This window comes from Lynx rufus, unplaced genomic scaffold (assembly GCF_022079265.1).
Source record: "Lynx rufus isolate CCGP_SWC_20201006 ecotype Redwood Valley unplaced genomic scaffold, mLynRuf1.p SCAF_17, whole genome shotgun sequence".
Classification (NCBI taxonomy): Eukaryota; Metazoa; Chordata; class Mammalia; order Carnivora; family Felidae; genus Lynx; species Lynx rufus.
The window spans coordinates 48935366-48957625 of NW_025814831.1; the positions used below are offsets into that span (position 1 = coordinate 48935366).

General features: G+C 43.7%; 1 protein-coding gene across 2 annotated transcripts in view; it reads right to left on the minus strand.

Moving 5' to 3' along the window:
- Positions 1 to 4599, minus strand: part of GNG2 (G protein subunit gamma 2) — a 119407-nt gene extending 114808 nt beyond the window's left edge. The window contains exon 1 of one of the 2 annotated variants that reach the window (XM_047079660.1): positions 4430 to 4599. The gene's annotated coding sequence lies outside the window, so the exon portion shown is untranslated. The remainder of the gene's footprint in view (positions 1 to 4429) is intronic. The other variant, XM_047079659.1, reaches the window with a different exon arrangement.
- Positions 4600 to 22260: the final 17661 nt, after the last annotated feature.

Here is a 22260-nt window from a genome sequence, read left to right on the forward strand (position 1 = left end):
CTCTCTCTCTGCACCTTTCCTGCTGTCTCATGCATGCGTGCAACAGGCACACACACTCTCTCTCTCTCAAAATAAATAAAGAAACTTAAAAAAAATAAAATAAAGAGCTGAAGAACAATTTAGTACTTTAGATGCTCTTCCTTATTTCTGACCCTGCTAACTGTTGGGCATTTTTTTTCTCATCCAGCTAATGAGAAGAGACTAGAAGAACATGGGAACAACAGTCCCCCAGGGCCTCCTCTGTAGTAGCCTGGTCCACATTTGACCAGCCAGCTCACTGGTGTGACTGTCTACAATACGGGTTTGGATTTCACTATCAGGTCCTTGATATCACCAATTACCAGGAGCTATACAGATTTTCTTACTTTCTCCTTTTGATGTTTTTTTTTTTTAAATGTAATGTTTTTTATTTTGTGTTTTAGAGAGAGAAGGAGATAGAGTACTAACAAGGGAGGGGAAGAGAGAGAGACACACACACACACAGAATCTGAAGCAGGCTCCAGGCTCTGAGCTGTCAGCACAGAGCCCAATGTAGGGCTCAAACCCACAAGACTTATTCATGACCTGAGCTGAAGTCAGAGGCTTAACTGACTGGGCCACCCAGGCACCGCCCCTCCTTTTGATTTTAAAAGTTACTTCTGAGAGATATATTTTACTTGGGCAGAGATAATACTGGTATATGCAAGAGATTAAGTACAAATATTACAATCATGATCTTTATGATGCACTATGTTAAGAGATCCCACCATTTAAAAATGTCTCCTTGAAAACAATCCAATTAAAAAATGAGCAAAAGACTTGAGTAAACGTTTCTCTAAAGAAGATACACAAATGGCCAAGAGGTCCATGAAAAGATGCTCAACTTCATTAATCCTTAAGGAAATGCAAATTGAAAACATAAAGAAATACCAATTCATATCCATTCGTATGGCTACTATCAAAAACAGACAAACAAAAACCCCCAAGAAATAACAAGTGTCGGTGAGGATGAGGAGAATTTGGAACTCTTACGTAGTGCTGTAGGACTGTAAAATGGTACCATCGCTGTGGAAAACAGTATGGCCATTCCTCAAAACAATTAAACACAGAATTACAATTTGATCCAGCAAATCCATTTCTGGGTACCCCAAAAAAGTGAAGGCGGGGACTCAAACAGATAATTGTACACTCATGTGCACAGCAGCATTATTCACACTAGGTTAAACATGTAAGCAACCCCGGTGTCCAACAGATGAATGAATAAACAAAGTGTGGGGTAGACACACAAAGGAATCTTATCCAGCTTAAAAAAAGAAAGAAATTCTGACACCTGCTACAACACGGATGAACTTTGAAGACATTATGGCGAGTGAATTAAGCCAGTTACAAAAAGACATACCACTTACGTGAGGTACCCAGAGTAGTCAAAGTCAGAGACAGAAAGTAGAATGGCAGTTGCCAGGGGCTGTGGGGAGGAAGAAATGGGAACTTATCGTTTGATGGGAGCAGAGTTTCAGTTTGAGAAAAATGGAAAAGCCCTGCCGATGGACAGTGGTAACGGTTACACAACAATGTCAATATACTTAATGCCACAGAATGGTACACTTAAAAATGGTTAAAAGGGGAAATTTTATGTTATATATATTTTACTCCAATTAAAAAATATATATATATCTCCTGGAACCTTGGAGGTAGCTAGCGGCAAAGGTCGAGAATATGCTAGTTTTCCCTTATGTCACCCATGAAGAAAAAATGACATCTGAGTACCTACCACATAGCAGGCACTCACCTATTCACACACAAAAGCAAAAACAAAACGCAACAAAATGAAAAACAAAAACAAAAACAAAAAGAAACCCTTGATTACGTACTATTAACTTCTCTTTACCACGAAGAAACTAAGGTTTATACATTAACGTACCAGGTCAAGTAGTAAGAACCAGGGATAGGATTCAAAGGCAGATCTGCCGGACTCTCGAAGCCTGTGTTCTTTTCACTCCACGATGTTCTTTTATTCTACCCACAGTTGTCTTTTTGAACTGGCTTTCTGCTTTGACGATAGAGCTTTTATACTTAAAAGTTGGGCCTGCCTTCTGAAGTAGGCTAAAAAAGTCAGTCAACCAAATACATTCACTATGTGCCCACCATATGAGGCCCAGGGCTGGCCACGAAATAATGGAGTCATGTTTCCACTCAGCCATTGGCCATATGGCAGGAAAAAAAAAACCCATACAATTAAAATTTCAGTGTCCATCGACTCCCTCAAAAGCCACTGAATACTCTGGGCAAAAGCACTATGTCTTTCAATATTCCATATGGCCGGAACAAGTGGAAATAGTCCAGTTTTACAGCATAGAAGCATTTTTATCTTTTTCCTAAACCTTCTACCATCACAGTGGCTGATCTGCTGTTACTCACTGATGTTGTGCTTCAAGCTGGAATTTAACAATTAAGGAAATGTTTTGTGCTGTGCAGAAAATAGGCAGCTCTTAATTGTTTTCTAAAAGAGAACAGGGGGCCCTCTTGACTCTCCTGTGCCTAAGGGCCAAGGTTTCATTTTCTTACTCTTTTGTGAAACGCAGCGAAGAATAACGCAGATTATCTACACATCCCCAAATAAAGCAGGGTGTTGGCAGGATCCAGTGAATACAGCCTGAAGATGAGTAAGTACCAAAGGGTGAGCCCCATCCTTGTTCATACAGCCCAGATTCCCAACTTTCTATTTCATTTAGTGACAGGCAGCTTGATCACAAAACTGGATCCAAGTTAGGGGCATTCTGGATCCAAGATCCACCCTACATCTCCCCCTGGAAGGTGATCTTTACATATTTTATTCTTTAGGAGGCAAATGGGGAGTGTAATTGTGAAGTACATGGAATGACCTGTCTTGCCTACAGGTTTGATTAAATTCATTGACTCCACAGGGAAACTCTACGGTTTCAACACTAGCAATATTTTGCCCCTTAGACATAGCACAAGTTTAATTTAATAAGTAACCTCAGAGAAGTAGACATTTTTTTTTCCTTTAGTACCTAAAGATTCTCATCTCTGAACATGTGCTGCTACCCACAAATTTTGGGAAGCCAAATCAATTTCAGAAAGATGGCATTAAAAAGCAGACCTTACAGCTTCTCATAACCGAGAATGGTGAGAAATGAGGAGCCATATACACTCTCAACGGCATATTTAGTGTTTAAAAGCCTATATGTTAGGAATTTGAATATCTAAATACGACCTTTTTACTATTTTTTTTACCTTACTATAAGCAGTTCTTTCTTTCCTTTGAAAACTTATCTCTCTTCATTCTAAACATTCAAGAAGAAACCTTTCATCAATGACCATTTATTGCTTATCCACACTTTCCACTGGAAACAAAGCTTAATTTTTAAAACCATGCTTCAGTAGGGTCTTATGCTCTTTCTCCTACATATCCTGCCAAAGACATCTCACAATTTCATTTCCAATCCATTAGACCTATTTACTGTACTTTTACAGGTCGTTCATAAATATGAACAAGTCATAGTCATGGGCACTCTCATTAAGAGGATCCATTGCTCAAGATAACCAAAGAACAAAAATCGCATTCTGATTTTACCATTTGGGTGTATACAGGTAAGGAAATAACCGAGCTCCACTTTCACGTTTTGTCCCTCACTAAGGTTTACATGCATCCTGACCTACAGATGAATAAAATCCACATAAACATCAAATCCATATATATCTGATTCTGGACAAGTTAAACCCGCCACACTCCCTTGAGAAAGGATGCAACTTTAGGATGAGACCTACTGGCAAATGGTAGCTGTTTCTGAGGTTATCCAGAAAGCAGCTGCACAGAGAGCAGAGGGAGGAAGACACCGTTTTTTTTAAACAAATACTGCCCCTCACATACGCAATTCCAGCCCTTGTTGGCAAATTCTGAGTACAAAAGGATTTAACCAAAAATAAATAAATAAATAATAATAATTTAAAAAACAGCTAAATCACAGTCGTTATAGTGCAAAACAGCAGACACCTCAGTGCAGTATGTAAGAAAGATAATGCAACGAACATTTTCCACCACTTAACACCCTTAAGACGAGGGGACTGCAACGCTCAGATGATGAGCCCACAGCTTCACAGCCCCAGTTGATTTCAACTGAGCCCCGCTTTTCTTCCAAGAGAACTCTGCAAACGGCTTCTTAACACTTAGGGTGTTTTTCTGACGAATCGCCAAAGCGAAGCGCCAACGATGATTTCAACAACAAAAACCAAACAAACGCAAAAGCAAATGTGCCACGAATTTGGCCATTCTCAACAGCCCTTCTCAAAGAACCCATCCTCTCATCCTTTTCCCCCCACCGATCCCGAAGCAACGTCCCCATCCTCCCTGAGAAATCCGCCCTTACAACCGCAGGCGGTGGTCATTCTCTCGCTTAGAAAGGAGCGAGCCCCAAAGCGGCCCCTTTACCTGGGCGCCCGCGGCTCGTCGGAGAGCGGCTGGTCTCCTGCGGGGGAGCCGATGTGTGCAGGGGAGCCCGGCGCAGCCCGCGCAGCCCGCCCAGCCCGGCCCGGCCCAGCCCAGCAGTAGTAGGAGCTGCCACGGAGCGGCCGCCGCTGCGCGCTGTGCGCTGTGCGTGTGTAGCAGCGGCGCCTGCAGCCCAGGGACTAGTCCCCACCCAGCTTTGTCTTCAATCATCGCGCTTTCCACAGGAAGCAGCGCATCTCCCACTTCCTCCTCTTCTTGGTGGCTCTAGGCTGCTTTCTTCTTTCCCTCTCTTTCGAGCTAGCGCTTTCACCTCCTCCTGCGCTGCCCACACTAGTGTGACCAGAACCCCTCTCCCCCTTTGTTCCAAGTCCCCCTGGTGCCTCTGTTCCTTCCTTCCCCTTCTCATTCCCTCACCTCTAACAGCAGCTTCCAGCAACCGCCTCTTCGGGGCCCCCTTCCCCGCGCGCGTAGTCGGCTTCCCGGCAACCGGCCTGCACCGGCCAGTTGTCGTTGATGGTGCTGCTGCTGTTGGTTTTGGGGGGTCCGCAGCCCCTGGCGGGGGGCTGGCCCTGAAATCCAGCACCAGCCTCAATGGCTGCTCCTGATTTACTGTGGTCCCTTTCAAGGCAGCTAGCTGGGAGCCTGCAGCTTGCAGCTTCTCGCTGCAGCATTTTGCTCTGTGGCCAACATGCCAGCAGCTTAATTTCTCCAAGGTCCCACTACCACGGAGATCTTATTAACCCACATGCTCAGAAAGGAATGGCCCTGATAAGTATCCTTGTGGGGTACAAGTGCTAAACCAAGTCCTGCACTGCTACCTGTAGCCTGACAGTGAAGACATATTCCCAAAAGATTCTCAGAGGTGCCAAGGAATGGGGGGGGGGGGGGGAGCTGAATGCCTTCCCAGCCTAGAAAGAGAACTCTGCCCCTGCCCCCACCCACTCCCACTGGTAGGGCTGAAAGGACCCTCATGACCCTCTAATCCTTTCCCCCTTGCTTTAGGGCTTTAGGACAGGTATCATGTTACGGGTAAGGGTAGAGACTGCAGGCAGTCTGTCCACTTGAATCCAAGCTGTCATGACTGACTATATGAACTTGGGTGAATTATTTAACTTCTGTGTCCCTCGATTCCCTCATCTGCAAAATGGAAAGGATTACAGTCACATCCCACAGCAGAAATGTGAGGGTTACAGGAGATGGCCACAAAATGCTAATGGTTCCCGAGACTTAGGAAGTGTTAAATACACATTAGCTCTTTTTAGAGAACGTGGATGCTCTGAGACGAGATGACTTTTGAGAGTCAGCAGCCTCATCAGGACCAGTCTTTGGTTTCTGAGTTCCCCACCATCAGTATATTCATCACGAAACTCTGATGCTCTTGGCGACAATCTCTTCAGTTTGTGAATCACCCTCCCCTCAATTCCAATACAAGGTGCTTTGGGGAAGCTACAGATTAAACATGGCCTAGGGGCAGGAGAAAATCTTCCCAGTGTCCAAGCATTGTTGTTAAGAAACCTCTCTCCAGGCTTCAGTGCCCAGAAAGCTAATCCTCCCCAGGCAAAAGAGTTAATTCCCCAATTCCACCTGTTTAAATCCGGTCCTGCTTTAACCCGCCGGCAGTTTGAGGCCACATGCACCTGAAGGTACAGAATTTAGTAAATAGGAAATGTTCTGACACGGTCCCAGCATACTCTTTGTTTTGACGTTCCAAGAACAGACTTGACTTTTCTTTCTGGAAATCTTTTATCAAAAAGGACCCTAATGTCAACTCACTAACATCAGAAAATTACAAAATGGGTTGTTTTAAGATTAAAATCAAGGAACTGCTTTTGAGCCACCAAGAAACAGAATTGTGGTAGGGAGAAAGATTGGGCATAGATTCCCACTGCCTCCTGCAACCCAATGGAAATCAGACACGAATTATCTCCAAATCAGGAATCTTCATGGCAGAGGTTCCCAGGAGCTTTTAAGTAAAAATTTAAATACAGTATCTGTGATACAAAGTCTAAGAAAAAAATGAGAAGCGCAATTATTAATGTTGGAAGATTACAGAAACAAATCTCTGGTTAGTTTTAGACTAGTGGATTTTGGTGTTAACTCTGGATTCAAACAGGTCTCTTAATTTATTTATTTTTCTAATCCTCTGTTTGTCTCTCTCCTTCTCACACGTTCTCTGGACCAGCAGAGAGTGGTTGGTATTTGCCTTTACATCTTTATAGGAAAATCTCAGACAAGGAAATCTGCCAGGAATTTGACCTGTTGTTTTCTGATTGGCTCTTCCCCCTCTGGAGCTTAATAAACTCTCAGTAGGTTCACCTGACCACTGCTGTGAGCGCTCAACCAACCTCTCTTCACAGCCGAAAACTAGATTTTAAGCTCTTTCTCTTTCTGTCATTAACCTCATTGCTTTCAACTGGTCCTAACAGACTCTTTCTGGAGAAGAAAAAGATGGGGGGAGTAGATTGGCCAAGAGAGAAGATCAATCCAGTTCAGATCTCTTAACACAAGCATAGTGTAAGTGCACACTAAGTCTGCAACGTGTTCATTTCTTGGGAGATATAATTACATCTCACCATTAACAGTTCATGCCATCAGTAACTAAACATGAGCCTAGCCTAGATGTGTTGTATCAATGCACAGAACAGAAACCCGTAAAACACTCCAACTCATCAATAGTCTTATTTATAGGCATTGATACCTTCTATTTCTTAGGTCCACCGTGTAGAAGTGGTTGATGGTCATAAAGAAGCCATCGTTTCAGCCTGATATCTCTCCTGCATTACTGAACATTCTAGCTGAATGTCCCTCGAAATTAACATTTTCCAAATTTTATATATTGCCTCACCCAAAGCATGTTCCCCTTTCTGTATTCTCCACTTTATTTAATGAGGACTATAAACCTGTTTCCCATAGGGGGAATATAAGAATGCTATCAAAACCATTTGTCTTTGTCACCCCATGTCTGATTGAAAGTTCCTTATATGTTTGTTCCCATACAATTTGATAGCACCGAACTATCCCTTTGACTAAATCCCTGTTTTCCTTGCCCCTGTCTTAACATAAATGCTTTGGTTTCCTCTATATGACTGCAATACTCCCTCCTGTGTCCTTCTACTTCCAGTCTCTCTTCTAAACCATGCCCGCTAGAAGTACACTTCTAAAATGAACAGTTCAGAGCGCCTGGGTGGCTCAGTCGGTTAAGCATCCGACTTCAGCTCAGGTCATGATCTCACGGTCTGTGAGTTCGAGCCCCGCGTTGGGCTCTGTGCTGACAGCTCAGAGCCTGGAGCCCGTTTCAGATTCTGTGTCTCCCTCTCTCTCTGACCCTCCCCTGTTCATGCTCTCTGTCTCAAAAATAAATAAACGTTAAAAAAAATTAAAATGAACAGTTCAGGGGGCACCTTAGTGGCTCATTCAGTTAAGCCTCCGACTCCTGATTTAGGCACAGGTCATGATCTCACGGTTCCTGAGTTCCCCTGCTTTTGGGCTCTGCACTGACAGCACGGAGCCTGGAGCCTGCTGGGTATTCTGTCTCCCCCTCTGCCTGCCCCCTCCCCCCGCCTGCTCTCTTTCTCTCTAAATAAATAAAAATAAACTCTAAGATAAGCCGTTGATAGCTAATACCATCACTGGCCTGCTATACCTCGTCAGCATCTCCCCTCCCCATTGCCTACAGGACACAAATCTTCATTCCTCTGCCTGGCACACAGGACCTTACAGAATGTCACCCAGCTACACTCTCACCTTATTGGCTAACCTACAACCCCACCTCCACCTCCACGGGGATTCTCATGGGACTGTGCCCTTTATCTCCTTTGCACCTTGGCATATGCCCTTCATTTGGGTAGCAACACCCTCATTCCTTCCTCCATTTTGTCTGCTGGCAACCCCTTCCTATCTCTTCAGACTCAGCTTCTCTCTGAAGCCTGCCCTGACTGCACAAGCAGGGCCAGGTGTTTTTGTTTTTGTGTTTAATATTTACTTATTTATTTTTGAGAGAGAGACAGACAGACAGAACATGAGTGGGGGAGGGGCGGAGAGATAGGGAGACACGGAATCCGAAGTAGGCTCCAGGCCCTGTCTGGGCTGTCAGCACAGAGCCCGACGCGGGGCTCGAACTCACGAGCTGAGAGATCATGACCTGAGCTGAAGTCGGATGCCCGACTGCCTGAACCACTCAGGTGCCCCAGGGCCGGGTGTTTTTTGCTGGGAGAACACACGGTGCCTGGCCTCGACCTCTGAGTCAGCATTAACTGCATTGTTTTCATGAGCTGTTATATGTCTGCCTCACCTGTTACTGTTTGAGCCCCTTAAGGTTAGGGCCACGTTCTGTTCATCTTCGCGTGTCACAAAGCAGGCAGTTACTGTTTGTATAATAGTCATCATTGGCAGAACTTCCAAACCTGCCACTGTATTCCTTTGGGTGCCTGGGGAGGGGAAGAAAAGGGAAGTCTCTGATATGAGAAGTTGGTCATGGGATAAGAGACAATAATCCCTCTAGGTTTGTTTGTTTGTTTGCTTGTTTGCAGAAAACCACGGTTTTCTGCAACTTGCATGCCAAATTCTGAATTTTGGTTATGTAGGTAAATCCTGGTTCTACGTCTGCACTGGATTGCTTATAAAGAAGCACAATCTGGCAACAAAAAGTAATTTTAAAAAATAAACTCTAAAAAGAAATAGAAAAAAAGGAAAAAAGCTATTCTTTACTTGCATTTCTGGGTGAACTTTAAAGAGACTGATTTATAAGCCAGAAACACTTTTCGCATTCCCTCCTGCACGCTCCAGTTTTTGCTGCCTCGCAGCTGTCCCGGAGGCTCTCCTATGCCAGATCCCCAAACCCTTCTCCAATCTCTTGACGATATTGTTCCTGTCCCTCTGCCGCCCTCGCCATGCCTGCTAGTTCTTCACTATTTTGATTGACTTGCTTTCTCTGGTTAAGCCCTCCCTACTTTCCTGTCCATGTCCCAGCTTTGATGTCTCTCTATCCTTTCTTATTCTGTTGTAGCAGCCAGGAGCCATAAAGCGAACCAGCAAAGCCGCTGCTGGACTGCATCTGTGTGTGGCTGCAATGAAGAGGGGAGGGTGAAATGGAAAGAAAGTTCATACATTAATAAATCTTGTGCCAGTCAGATCTATGTGTTACAGGGTCATTGCCAACCCCCCTCCCCCCAAGACATCTGAGCCTACCCCAGCTGTTAGGAGTCAACAAGACTAAGTCATGTTTGGAGTAAAGAGAGTCGGGGCGGTGGCGGGGGGGGGGGGGTGGGGGGAGGTGGACAGAATAGATTTTTCTTGAGAGAGAGCGGCTGCCCCTCACTAAAGAAAAGTGGCCGTCTCTGTGTCATGGCCCAGGACAAAAGCTAGTAGGACAAGCGGTCTGCAGAGTAATGACCAAGGCTTCCTCTAGAGGGCAAAATGTTAGAGGCATGAATTCCCCCTCTCCCTTTCCCCTGGGCAGGGCTAAGGAGGGGATTCAGTGCAAGAGTGTGACGCCCTCCAGATACTTCCCTGATATTGCCTGAAACGTCACCATTAAACCAATTTGGGTTGTTAACCCAAATGTACATGTGTGTGTGTTACAGGCATAAGGCCCTGGGGAGGTTGTCACTGATGAATGAGTTCAAGAAATTTGCTTTCCTAATATCCCATGAGAGAAGAAACACAAGTGTTGATGGGAAGGAAGGGGGTGGGTTCGGAGGCCAAGGGTGGCCAGGAGCTGGGAGCTGAGGAGGCTAACCATGAAGCATGAGGTCTTGCTAGAAGATACTAGGTATAGAGGGATGCAGGAAGGAAGAAGGCAGGAGATGGGGAGGGAGGCAGAACCAGAGCTGGAAGTCAGTCAGCAAGCGGCCTGGATGTGGATGGAAACAGCGGGCGCTTGGCCAGGCTGAAGAAGGCTGGACGCTCCCCGAGTGCACACTGCCTGCACTGTGTCTGCAGTCCTGGTCTTCCCAGAAGGAGGAAACGTTCCAGACCCTCCACCAGCAGGAGTGGGAGCTGGACCATTGACTGGGTTGATGAGACAGTCTAAACCAAATGCATTATTACCATAAGAACAGAAACAGCAATTGCCGCAAAATACAACTTGTTTCCTCTAAAAAGTCTCTGAAGCACCACACAGAAAATCAGGGACAACAGGAAGTGAGCAACACGATCAAGAAGAGGGAGTCAGCAACAAAGTACGACAGAGGTTAGAGACCATGGAGTGCGGCAAAGCCTTGCGAAAACAACCCTTGAAAGGAATGTCAGTATTAAAGGACAGGAATCGGTGAGATTAACGTCACACAAGGAAACCATTTTGAAGTGTCTTGAAAGAAAAGCTGTACGCTGAGAACTCCAATCATTTGCAGGCAGGGCAGAAAGGCGAGACTTGATTTTTCTGCACCAAATATGTCAACCAGATAAGGTGATCTCTTTCTATAGCAAACAGGGTTGCAAAAGGCTGGAGAACAAAAGATGTTTGAAAGCCTCTTTGTGTCTTTGTTGATTTCCCCATTGTAAAGATACTTCACAGGTTTACTTACGACCTTGGTCTCCCCACCAGCTCTGTTTTTCTCCTAAGTTCTCACTTTGAATTTTCCTATGATAGAATTTCAGAGACAGAACCCCAGGCACTGAGGAAGGAACTATGGTGTTAAGGGCTAGGTGGTGACCCAGTGTCTCCCACCAGAGTCCACTTGAGTCTAATAAGTAGACTGAGTGCTGAGGACAAGGGCTGTGCTGTCTGCACCATTCAGCACCTTGCACAGGACTCGGCATGTCACGTTATGCTCAGTACACGTTTGTTGACTTTAACTGAATCTAAACAATGAGGCCCCATGGGAGAAAGTTATGAGTACTGCTGACCACTTTGAAAACACAAGCACATATTTTTTACAAAATTCTAGGACTGCTCAATATATTACCCAGAATGTCCTTGAGAATCAGAAAATCAGAAAAAAAGGAAAAGGTGATACTGAAGTTAAAAAAGGACAGACCCTGCGCTCTGTCAGTTAAGCCTCTGACTTCGGCTCAGGTCATGATCTCACAGTTCCTGAATTTGAGCCCCATTCATGAAGCCTGCTTCAGATCCTGTTTCCATCTCTCTCTGCCCCTCCCTCACTCTTTCTCTCTCTCTCTCAAAAAGAAGTATTTTTTTAAAAGGACAGACCCTGAAGTTACCAGCTGACTAATGTTAATATTAAACTAGTATGAAAATCCATTATTTGCTCAGATGACAGTGGAGTCCCACTCTATGTAGAAAGCTCCTAAAAGTTTTATCATTGATTACTCTTCTTGCAAATCTGCACACTTGGATGGTGCATCTTCAGTAACGCAAAACATTTTCTATAACTTCCTGTGAAATGTTACAAAAATGGTATCAGTTCCGTTAGTAAGAAGGTATTCAACGTTCTTTCGTTTGTATTATTATGCCCAGAATTCGTGATCCCCAAAGACCACCAGGGAGCCAAGTCCGATGCAAAAGCAAAGAGCCTTTATTCGAGCTAGCTCGAGCTCAATCCCCTACCTGCACCGACACAGCAGTGAGACACCGGAAAGAGAGAGAGAGAGCGAGGGTTTCAAAAGCACAAAGGTTTTATAGGGATCATGGCCTTAGCCGACTGGCTGGGGAAGGGTCGTGGCCTCAGCCTATTGGCTGGGGAAGGATAGAACAACAGCTGCCAAGGTGTGGTCCCAGATCAGCAATTATCAGGGTCACCTGGAACTTGTTAAAAATGCAAATGTTGGGACTAGGGGGGTCACAGACCCACTGAATCAGAAACTCTGGGGGTGGGGCTCAGCAATCTGTGTTTGAACAAGTCTTCCAGGAGATTCTGATGCACCTGAAGTTTAAGAACCACTGTGTCTGAGGATCTCTAACATGTTTGGCCTCAGTGTATACAGAACGTTTCTCACTGGTCACCTATTAACCATTGGCTGTCAGCCTTGCTGTGCTATATAAATACCTAGCACCAAACACCATCCCCAGAGACTCTGATTTAATTGGTTTGGGGAGGGGAAAAATGCTCCCAGGTCATTCTAAGCCTGGACAGGGTTGAGGGCTCCTGCCTCTGGCCCCTACCTGAGAGAAGCCCTCCCTCTTCTACTCACACTTTCCACGCCTCTCACACTCCCCTTCCTCCCACCTTAGACTTCGGAAGAATGCATCAATCCGTAGCCTGCTTTCTTAGAAAACATAAGTTACTCAAGGGGAGGAGGTGTGGTCTGAGGTTTGAGCGGGAACTTCTTTCTGCGGCCATGTCAGGGACATAGTCACTAGTTGGCTGGCCTAGGTCTGCTCTTTCAGTATGATTACACAGGGAAATTTCAACAGAGAAGAATTGTGTGGTATATAGTAAATTTGGATATCTCAAATTATTGACTTAGCAAAAATAAACAATATGATTCCTCAGGAAATTACTATTTTTACTTGTGAAGTTTTCTCAAAGAAAATGACTGGGTTAGGTGGATCCTTCCTCCTTCACAAATCACCTCTTGCTTATCCTGGCTATTGCTCTTATCACACTTTATTGTCATTGTGTGTTTCTCCTTCTCTATCATCTACCGTATGTGGAATTCTAGAATACCCAGGTAATGTCTTACTCGGTGCTATATCTCTAGTACCTTCTGCAATGCTTAGTGCACAGGACGTTGTAGGTGTGCAATAAATATTTGTCGCATGTATGAATAAAGGCAAAAAAGCATGCCAAGTAAAGGACACAGGTTAATTTTAGGAGGAAGATTATGAGCCAAACATTTGTGGATTTATTTGCAATTTTTAAAAAAATTAATAAAGTCCTATAGTATCTTGTTGGTAGGCAAGTTTGTCACTATTTATACCTTGTCCTTTATGGCTTTGTTTTCACACGAAAAGAATGGGTTACTCGCTCAAAATCAGTTATTGTCATTGCATCCTTCCCAGCTCAAAATACCAGAATTCACCCAGCCCACAGTCAAGTCATTTGTTTGCTACTAAAATATCTGTGTACATTCCTAACTCCCCAACCTCACATTTTCACATTTAGAAAGTAGGTAGATTTATACTAAAAATTAATGGCATAAATATGACTAAGAAAACTCCACCAATACCCAATAAATACACTTGGCACTCTAACATAAGACTGCATTCCCCATGTTCTAAGGATTATATATGTATATCCGTGGTTTGATATCTGCAGAAAGTGAAAGAAATAATCTCAAACAATATACACAAGAGGGAAAAAAAAACATTGTATGTGCCAATAGCTAAGGGGACCCCACTAGAGAAAAATAAGATTCCAAGAAAGAAGTGAAAGTGTACAGTAATGAATATATTTGCTTAATTTTTTAGTGAGACAGACTCCCACTTTATTCTGGAACAATAGCCTAAGGAGAATCTTCAAAGCCCCACCATTTATGACAATCATCAGATGAGAAAAATCAAAACACCTCTCTACCCCTACATTTCTAGCAAGATAACTAGGTGCTTATTTTGATTAGCCAGGGTCTTGATGGTGCCTGGAACCCAGTATCTACTCACTAAATCTTTGTTAAGTGAACTTTACAAGAATGACAGAAACTCACTATTCATATTTCTAATATATACAAATGATGAGGTTTAGTATTGATGAGAGCTAAAGCTGTTGGTTCTGGTACAGATTCTGAATGGGTGTAGCTCATTACCGAAAGGAATTACAACGAAGACTTCTGTGTGTAGATTTCGTGTGTAAGTATGGCACTAAGTGTGGCACTAAGTCATGTCTTCTTACCGGCTGTAACAACCAGCTTGTCTCCTCCACTCCAAGGGCCATTGCTTCAGAGCATAACAGACTAGTTTTCTCCCAATTCATATCTGGGAAGGTGTTAATTTATCACGCACCTTCTAGGGCTGGTAGAAGATAGATTTGGGTTTACCCACTCTAGATTTGGGTTTAGATGTTCCTGAGGCTGCCTTCTTCTTATGATCAGTCAGTTGGGATAAGGCATGAACATGGGCTCCCCGGTTGGTGCCGGGGGGGGGGGGGCGTGGGGGGTGGTCCAGGACAAGTGTTTTGTTTCCTGCTTGCTCTGTTCTCTTCTGCCTATGAGTAACCAGAGGTCAACAATCTCTTTAGCCTCTTAAGTGCCACGGAGGACAAGAAATTGCCACATGTGCCCTTGCCAGATTTCAGGAAGAAACAGAGGAGGGGGAAATAAAGGGGAAGCTAGGAGGGAACTGTTTATTTTTCTCGCAAAAACCATTTTTAAACAAGACCTCAAAACAGAACTCAACGGAGAGCCAGATAAACAGAAAACAATTTAATTTACTTTTAAGAAGGAGCGATGTGAAACCTTGGTTTTAAAATTTCAGGACAGCACTACCAACAACTCAAAGGAATAGCAAACCAAAGGAGGAGACAGGACTAAGAGGCAACTGTGTTTCTTGCAAAGCTCCCAGAGGCAAATTCTAATTCACTGAGTAGCAGTGCTCTTTCTTTTTTTTTGGGGGGGGGCAGAGGGGATAAGGTTTTAGTTTTAAAAAGGTGGAGATGTTACTGGAATTGGGCATTTAAAAACATTTATTTTTTATCTAAAATTGGGTATCATTTATACATTCAATTACAAAAGTATTTCTTGAAACGTTGCTAAGTGCCAGCAGGAAACAAAATAGACTAAGTCTCTTATCTCATGAAGTTTATACGATAGTGGGAGAATCAAAAATAAAACATAGTTGACCCTTGAACAACACGGGTTTAAACTTCACGTGCCCACTTACACGTGGGTTTTTTTTTCCCCATACAGTACAGTACTACAAGTATAGTTCTTCTTCCTTACAATTTTCTTGGCATTTTTTTTAGTTCATTTTATTGCAAAAAATATAGTATATAATACATATAACATACAAAATGTGTGTTAATCAACCGTTTATGTTATGGTAAGCCTTCCAGTCCATAGTAGACTATTAGTAAAGTTTGGGGGGAGTCAAGAGTTATGTGTGGATTTTTTATTGTGTGGGGTATCAGTGCTCCTAACTCCTGTGTTGTTCAGGGTCAATGTGGTTAATACATAAATATATGTCAGGTAGCATTAAATCCTATGAAGAAACATAAAACAGAGTAAAGGGGAATGGAGTGGCAGGATTGCATACAATACTTTAAGTAAGAAGGTTGCTATCCCCTGATTTCTACATTCCCCACCCCCCCCCCCCCCCCCGCCGGCCATTTCAATTCATCCTCCACCCTTCTTTGCTTTGTGCTGCACTCAGTGGTATCTCTACTACATCTGAGATGTCCCCCAGTTATTACTGGCTCCTGGTATGCACACCCTTGTGTGGTCTCCTCTCACATTGACTCAGAACTGGTCTACTCAGCTGAAGTGACCCAAGGAATTTTCAAGGCTAGGTCACAAAAGGGCATTGTAGCTTCCACCCTGGTCTCTTGGATCACTCCCTTGGGGGAAGCCAGATGCCATGTTGTGAAGATGCTCAAGCGGCCCTGTGGAGAGGCCCACATGGGGAGGATCTTAGGTCTCCTGCTGACAACCAACAACAATTCACCAGCCGTGTAAGTGAGCCACCTTGGATATGGATCCTTCATCCCACATGAGCCTTCGGATAATTGATGTCTTAACTGCAATGTCACATGAGGGTTGGGACTGGAAACACGAAGATAAGCTGCTTCCAAGTTCCCCACCCAAAGAAAGAGATAACAAATGTTTATTGTTTCAAGCCAGTGTATTTTGGGGCTATTTGTTGTGCAACCATTGATAACTTCTATAGTACCCAATTCTACATTACCTGGACTCTCTTGGACTCTGGTTTCCAGCTCTGTTTGGCCAATCCACAGAAAGTGAGGTCAGTGGCTTAGGCCTCAGCATTCTGTTCTGGGCAGCCCCACGGGACTCCAGGATGCAGCTCCCTTTGTGCGCCTACAATATTATTTTTTCCCTTTGCCCCCTTAAGACTAGCTATGGCATTCAATCTCACTGTTGGCTTCCTTATTCCTGCACACAGCAAACAAGTCCTTTCATCTCCTAAAACTTGTGTGACTTTCGTTTCCAATGAAAGACCCAGGCTGATCAAAAGGCTTCCGTGAACCACGGGAATCTACCCACCAAAACCAAGAGCACACTTTACACACTGTATGTTAGCCAATTTGACAATAAATTATATTAAAAAATAAACAAACAAACAAAAAAGGCTTCCTGTAGGAGAGCCTATTTAGAGACTTGAAGAAAGCGAGGAAAGGAGCCCTCCTAACATGGGGGGCAGGGGGAAAGAATATCAAGGCAGGTGCAAAGACCCAAAGAAGAATCCTGGATGTGTTCAAAGAATGACAAGGTCAGCATAAGAGAATAGAGTGCACACACAGGGAAGTGTTAGGGTATGAGGATGGAGGGGTAGGCTGGGGCCACAACAGGCCACGGCTGCATTTTGAGTGTTGTGCACAGCCATGGGGTGGGTGGGGAGCGGTCTCAATGCGGGCATGGCATGACCTAACTTGCCTTGTGTGACCAGGATGGGAACCAGAAGACCAGTCAAGAGGCTCTTTTAGAATTTAGAAAGATGATGACAGCTTGGGTATGATGGATAAAAAGGTGGAGAGAAGAGACTGCATTCAGGACTTGTTTTGAAACCAGACCTGTAAGAATTAGCTGCTAAACTGAATGTGAGAGAAGTATGGATAAGGAAGACTCTCAGTTGAATGATGAATGTTGGAGCCATTTACTGAGATGAACACAGGGAGCAGAGGAGGGCAGTTTGCAGGAAGGAGGGGTAGAAATCAAGAGTTGGATCATTTCATCTTCAGAAGAGGAAAAGAGTAACAAACACTCTGCTGTTAGAAAGGAAGATGAGAGGTTTTGGGTTTTTTTCCTCATTTTACAAACCAGAGGATCTACCTTTGCAGAGGTACTTTCCTATCTCCCTATTAGGATACTGCCATTAAGAAACTTTTAAAAATCAAGTAGGGCATTCTCAAGTTTAGCTATAAACATGATCAAATCATGGGTAGTTCTGGCTCCCCACAGGTCAGACTAAATAAATCCAGGAGCCAAGTCTGTTCCCGGGGACCAGAGCCCCTGTAGTTTGTTATAAAACATGATCTGCCTATCAGCTGGGGATTCTAATTATCAAGCCTGTAAAAGATAATCTCACTGGTTAACCTCACATGACTTTCTTTTTAAAAAAAAAAAAATTTGAAATATGACTACCCTCAGCTCCAGAAGCAGATGTGGCAGGAAACAAGACTTAACAGACACTTCCGTTTTTCTTGGGACAGCACCCTTTGCTCCACTTCTGCAGTTCAGGCTTCTTCTTACCATAAAAGTAGAACTGTGCCCCAACACAAACAAGACACTCCCTCTGCTTACACCTCAGTTACCTGCCTTTCCTTTGCAGACCTGAAACTTGAGAGAGAATCGGGCAATTCAGTGTGGAGCTTGTGCTTAGGGACTTCCCTGAACAGACCTGCTAGACCAAGTCAACACCCTGCGCTCTGAGGGGAGAAGGCAACGCCCTTTATCTCCTTGTAATGTTTGCCACCTGCTCACTGGCACCCTCCTCTACTACAAAGAGCTTTGTGATGCCGGAGCATGGTTGTCCTAACGCCAACTGGCATTTTGTTGTTGTTGTCGTTGTTGTTGTTGTTGTTCTTGTGTTCATAATGACCTCTTTCTAAAAATTCTGTAGGCTTCCTGGAAGGGACACCAGCCTACTGTGATAAAATGGACTTCTCCCTGCCCCCCTCCCCACCTCTGGTTACCATGGCAACTCTGAATGACTGATTTCCTGGTTGCCATGTAAATGCAGTGGGATCCCAGCCACTGCACCACACAAAGACGTCAGTAAGACTAGTGAGAACACAAAAATCATATTTAAAAAGACAAAGCGTTTCATTTCAAGGCTTTTTCTCACACAAAGGCGGAGGAAAAGAACCAACTATGATTAGAAATTGTGCTCTTCCCCCTCCCCCCACCCCCGAGGCAGGAGTGTGTCCCTCCTTCACTGGAGGGAAGACTGGGAAAAAAGGGGAAATCCCTCCTTTGTAGTGAAGTTGGCATGGTGACAGGAAGACAGATGCCATTCTCAGGTGCCAGGAACCCTTCAGTAATCAGCCTGAGTCCCACAGAGAGGAAATCTGAAATATTTAACTGGAGTGGAAGAATTAAGTTGAATTGAAAACAAAACAAAACAAAACAAAAAAATAAGTCTCATGGACTTTGTTTAGAATTACTTCTATAATTTTAGAATTAAGATTCCAAGTGTTCCAATTTAATACTTAGTCAACAATGAATTTTTATTTCTTTCCAATAACTTTGGAGAATTAAATGCAGCTATTTATCTATTTTTTTTAAAAATTGATTTGTAACATCCTGATGAAACCATATGCTGAATATTGATTAATCCAGATTTCTATGATTTTCATAGACTGTGTGTTAACTGTGTTTAGTAATGTCTATAAAGAGGATTGGCATGTAAAAAGATGTATATTTTGTATTACTCTATGTATGCAAAAACTAAAATTGTTGATAACTTACCTCTTTGACATTCCATCATACCTTAGAACCAAATGGCTTAAAATTAATCTGTTGTTCCTTTTCCAGAAAAATCTTTCTGCCTTTTGACTAATGTTTCACATAAAGGTTTCAAAAACCTAATCAGGCAGAATTTCCATAGGTTGGTTGAAAAACACATATATAGGCAGCTACTGGTGCTTTACTATTAATTTTTGGCTGTTGAATCACAAGGTAATTTTTTTGAATGTCTATCTTGGGGAAGGTTAGATCTGCATTGAACGAAAGCCTCCCACGTATTATAGATGCTAGAGAAGTGACACCAAGAGATAAATTTCTGTGCCTGGGGGTACTCCAGGGTACAAAGCAGACAAAGCCAGGCCCTGTAACTGCCATTTCTTAATATTCTTTCTGGCATCCAACACTGCCTCATTGCAAGAGCCAGCAAGTTCCAAACTGGGTCAATAAGTGTTACACAAGGTAAAAAGTTGGGGCAGGAAATTCAGAGCTCAAATGATTTTGTAAAATCTTAGGTTCAAGAATGTTAAGCAGGTTTATTTACTGCATAACTTCTCAGCGATTTTGATATTCCAATACCTGTGGTGACTCTCCAGGAGGGGGCTCTAGACAATATGCTGTTTCCCAGATGAATCTGATCACCGAGTGATATCTTCACAGAACATCCCCAGTACTTCAGAGCATACTTTGAGAAATGCTGGGGCAGATTTCTTTCAAATCTAATTATAATTTAAAGATAAATTTTTATTTATGATTTAAAATTACAAAATTTACACAAGTGATTGCCTCCACATGATACCTTAAAATTTAGCTCATAGATAAATTCTTAAGAAAGCCAAGAGAAAATTTTAAAAATTTTAAAAAGAATCCTCAATAAATTGGGTGTCTTTCAGAATATTTATTTTGAACCTGAGCAGATTAGCACATATTTTCCTTGTCGAGGTTTTATTGTTGCTTTTATAGGTCTAGATGAAATTCTCTAACAATAAACCCCACAAGACCTCTCAATTTTTTCAACAAAAGTTGTGGCAAGGAGCAAAGAGGGATGTGAGCCATGCCTCCATTGGGATTGGGGGGGGGGGAAGGGGCGGTTGGGGGTAAAGGTCAGCTGGAGTTGCTGTGGATTCTCCTGGGAAGTAACCACCAATGCTTAGGCGACTTTTTGGGACTGAGTTCCCATCAATGCAGATTTGGGGGCTTCCATTCTGACCACAGTGACTCTTTATAAGACTACTCCTAGCCCCTGTCCCCCACCAACCAATGAGCTGGGAGAAACAAAAGAGTTGCCAACAGCCTCATTACCACTGAAGATAAAGAAAAAAGTGACAAAGGGAAACCTCTTCTCCCTCTGAGGTTCCCTGAGTAGGGAACCTCCTACTCACTCTGATCTTTTAAGAAGGGGACCATGTCAGAAAGCAGATGTGCCCCCAGTCCAGCCTTGTCCTGTCTGCCCTGGGGAGATGGAGAGAGGTTTGTACCAAATATGAGATGGTTAACAGGACCAGATTGTCTTAATAAACAGAAATGACTGAAGAGTTCTGGGATAGAATGAACTATTGTTAAGGGAGCCTGCTGCCCAGAGGGAAAGGAGAGTCAAACAAAGGAACCAAGTGGGTTAGCAGCCATGGGAAAGATAAAATGGGTCCATGTTTTTATCTCAACAAGTTGAACTTCTTCGATCAAACTGGCTAAGTAGCCGGGACAGCCATGTACACCCCTTAGGAGCACAGATGGGGGAAACTGAGGAGAGGAAGCATAGGGACGGGATAGATTTATTTTGTCTGGGTTGCCAGGACAGCCTTCAGAACAGTCAGCAATTGAGATGGTGCCTGAGTGCTCAGTGATAGGAAGGGAGGTTTGCAAGCTAGGTAACTGTTCAGAAAGAGGGTGGGACAGAACATGGCTTATTCTGTGAACCATGAATAGTTTGGCATAGTGGGAACAAATGGCTGGGCTGTATCGAAGGGGTGCTCCATGGATTGTAAAGGTGGACTGGGATCCACCTTTTGGGAAGTACCTTCCATGACGTTTCAGCCAGTGTGGATAAATGAGAACCACAGAAGATTTTAGGTACATAACTTAGATACATAACTAGGCTTGCATTTTGGAAAAACCATTGCATGACAATGTGGGGTAGGCTTTGAAATGGGGTAGGGTGGAAGACGAGAGCAGAGCAGACCCACAAAATAGTTGAGTGGTTTTCACAGCACTAACTGGTAATGTCTGGGAAGAGATGACAGAGAAGAATGGGAAAGAGGAGGCAAGGAGTAGCCTCGGGAGCAAAACAACCACAGTGAATGCTTGTGCCTTCATCTATCCATTCAACAATTATTGATTTGCATTCATATAAAAACATCTCTTCGCTCTCTTTGTCCTGAAGACCTTCCCTATGATTTCCGGTAAGAATAGTGTGGATTGGAAGCACCTGAAGGAGTTCAGGTACTTATAACTTGATCGTGTTGTTGGTCTCCTGCTTTCTAACACGGGTGGGTCTTTTGCCACAGCATCTAAGTCCATTACTTTAGCGATACCAATGGTAACAGGGTTCTCCAGAGGAAAAGAACCTTTTTGTCGGTCTTTGGTTCTGACAATAACGGTGTTCTGTGAAAAAGGGTCACACGTGGGCCCTCTGTCTGGCAAAACAGGTCAAACTGCCATCTTAATAAATTAATTTTGGACCCTGAACGGATCCATGACCACTCTGGTGGGACCTCAGGAAACACCACTCATGTGCTGGGAAAGTAAGTGGCTTTTCACCACTTTTGTTTAGGCGTGCAGTGTCCTGTGCCTGACGCGAGAGAAACCCTGCCTGCCAGTCACAGGTTCACTTACCAACTTTGGCAGCTCGAGACGATGTAGAAAGAAGAAACACAATTAACTGCCCTGGCGAAGACCTGGGAAAGATGTTTGCTCTCTCACTTTCTTTTTTTTTTTTTTTTAATTTTTTTTTTCAACGTTTATTTATTTTTGGGACAGAGAGAGACAGAGCATGAACGGGGGAGGGGCAGAGAGAGAGGGAGACACAGAATCGGAAACAGGCTCCAGGCTCTGAGCCATCAGCCCAGAGCCCGACGCGGGGCTCGAACTCACGGACCGCGAGATCGTGACCTGGCTGAAGTCGGACGCTTAACCGACTGTGCCACCCAGGCGCCCCTCTTTATAAAAAATAACACATATTAAGATTAGATTTTCGGAAAATTTATTTGAAGACATCAACTCCAGACTGAAAGATTCTAATTGTACCTTCTTTCATGAGTCCCTATGTCTAGACCAGATAATATCAGGACACTTGTCTCGTATCTGAATAAGCTTTTAGTGTCCTGGCTCTGAATAGGAGGGTTTTT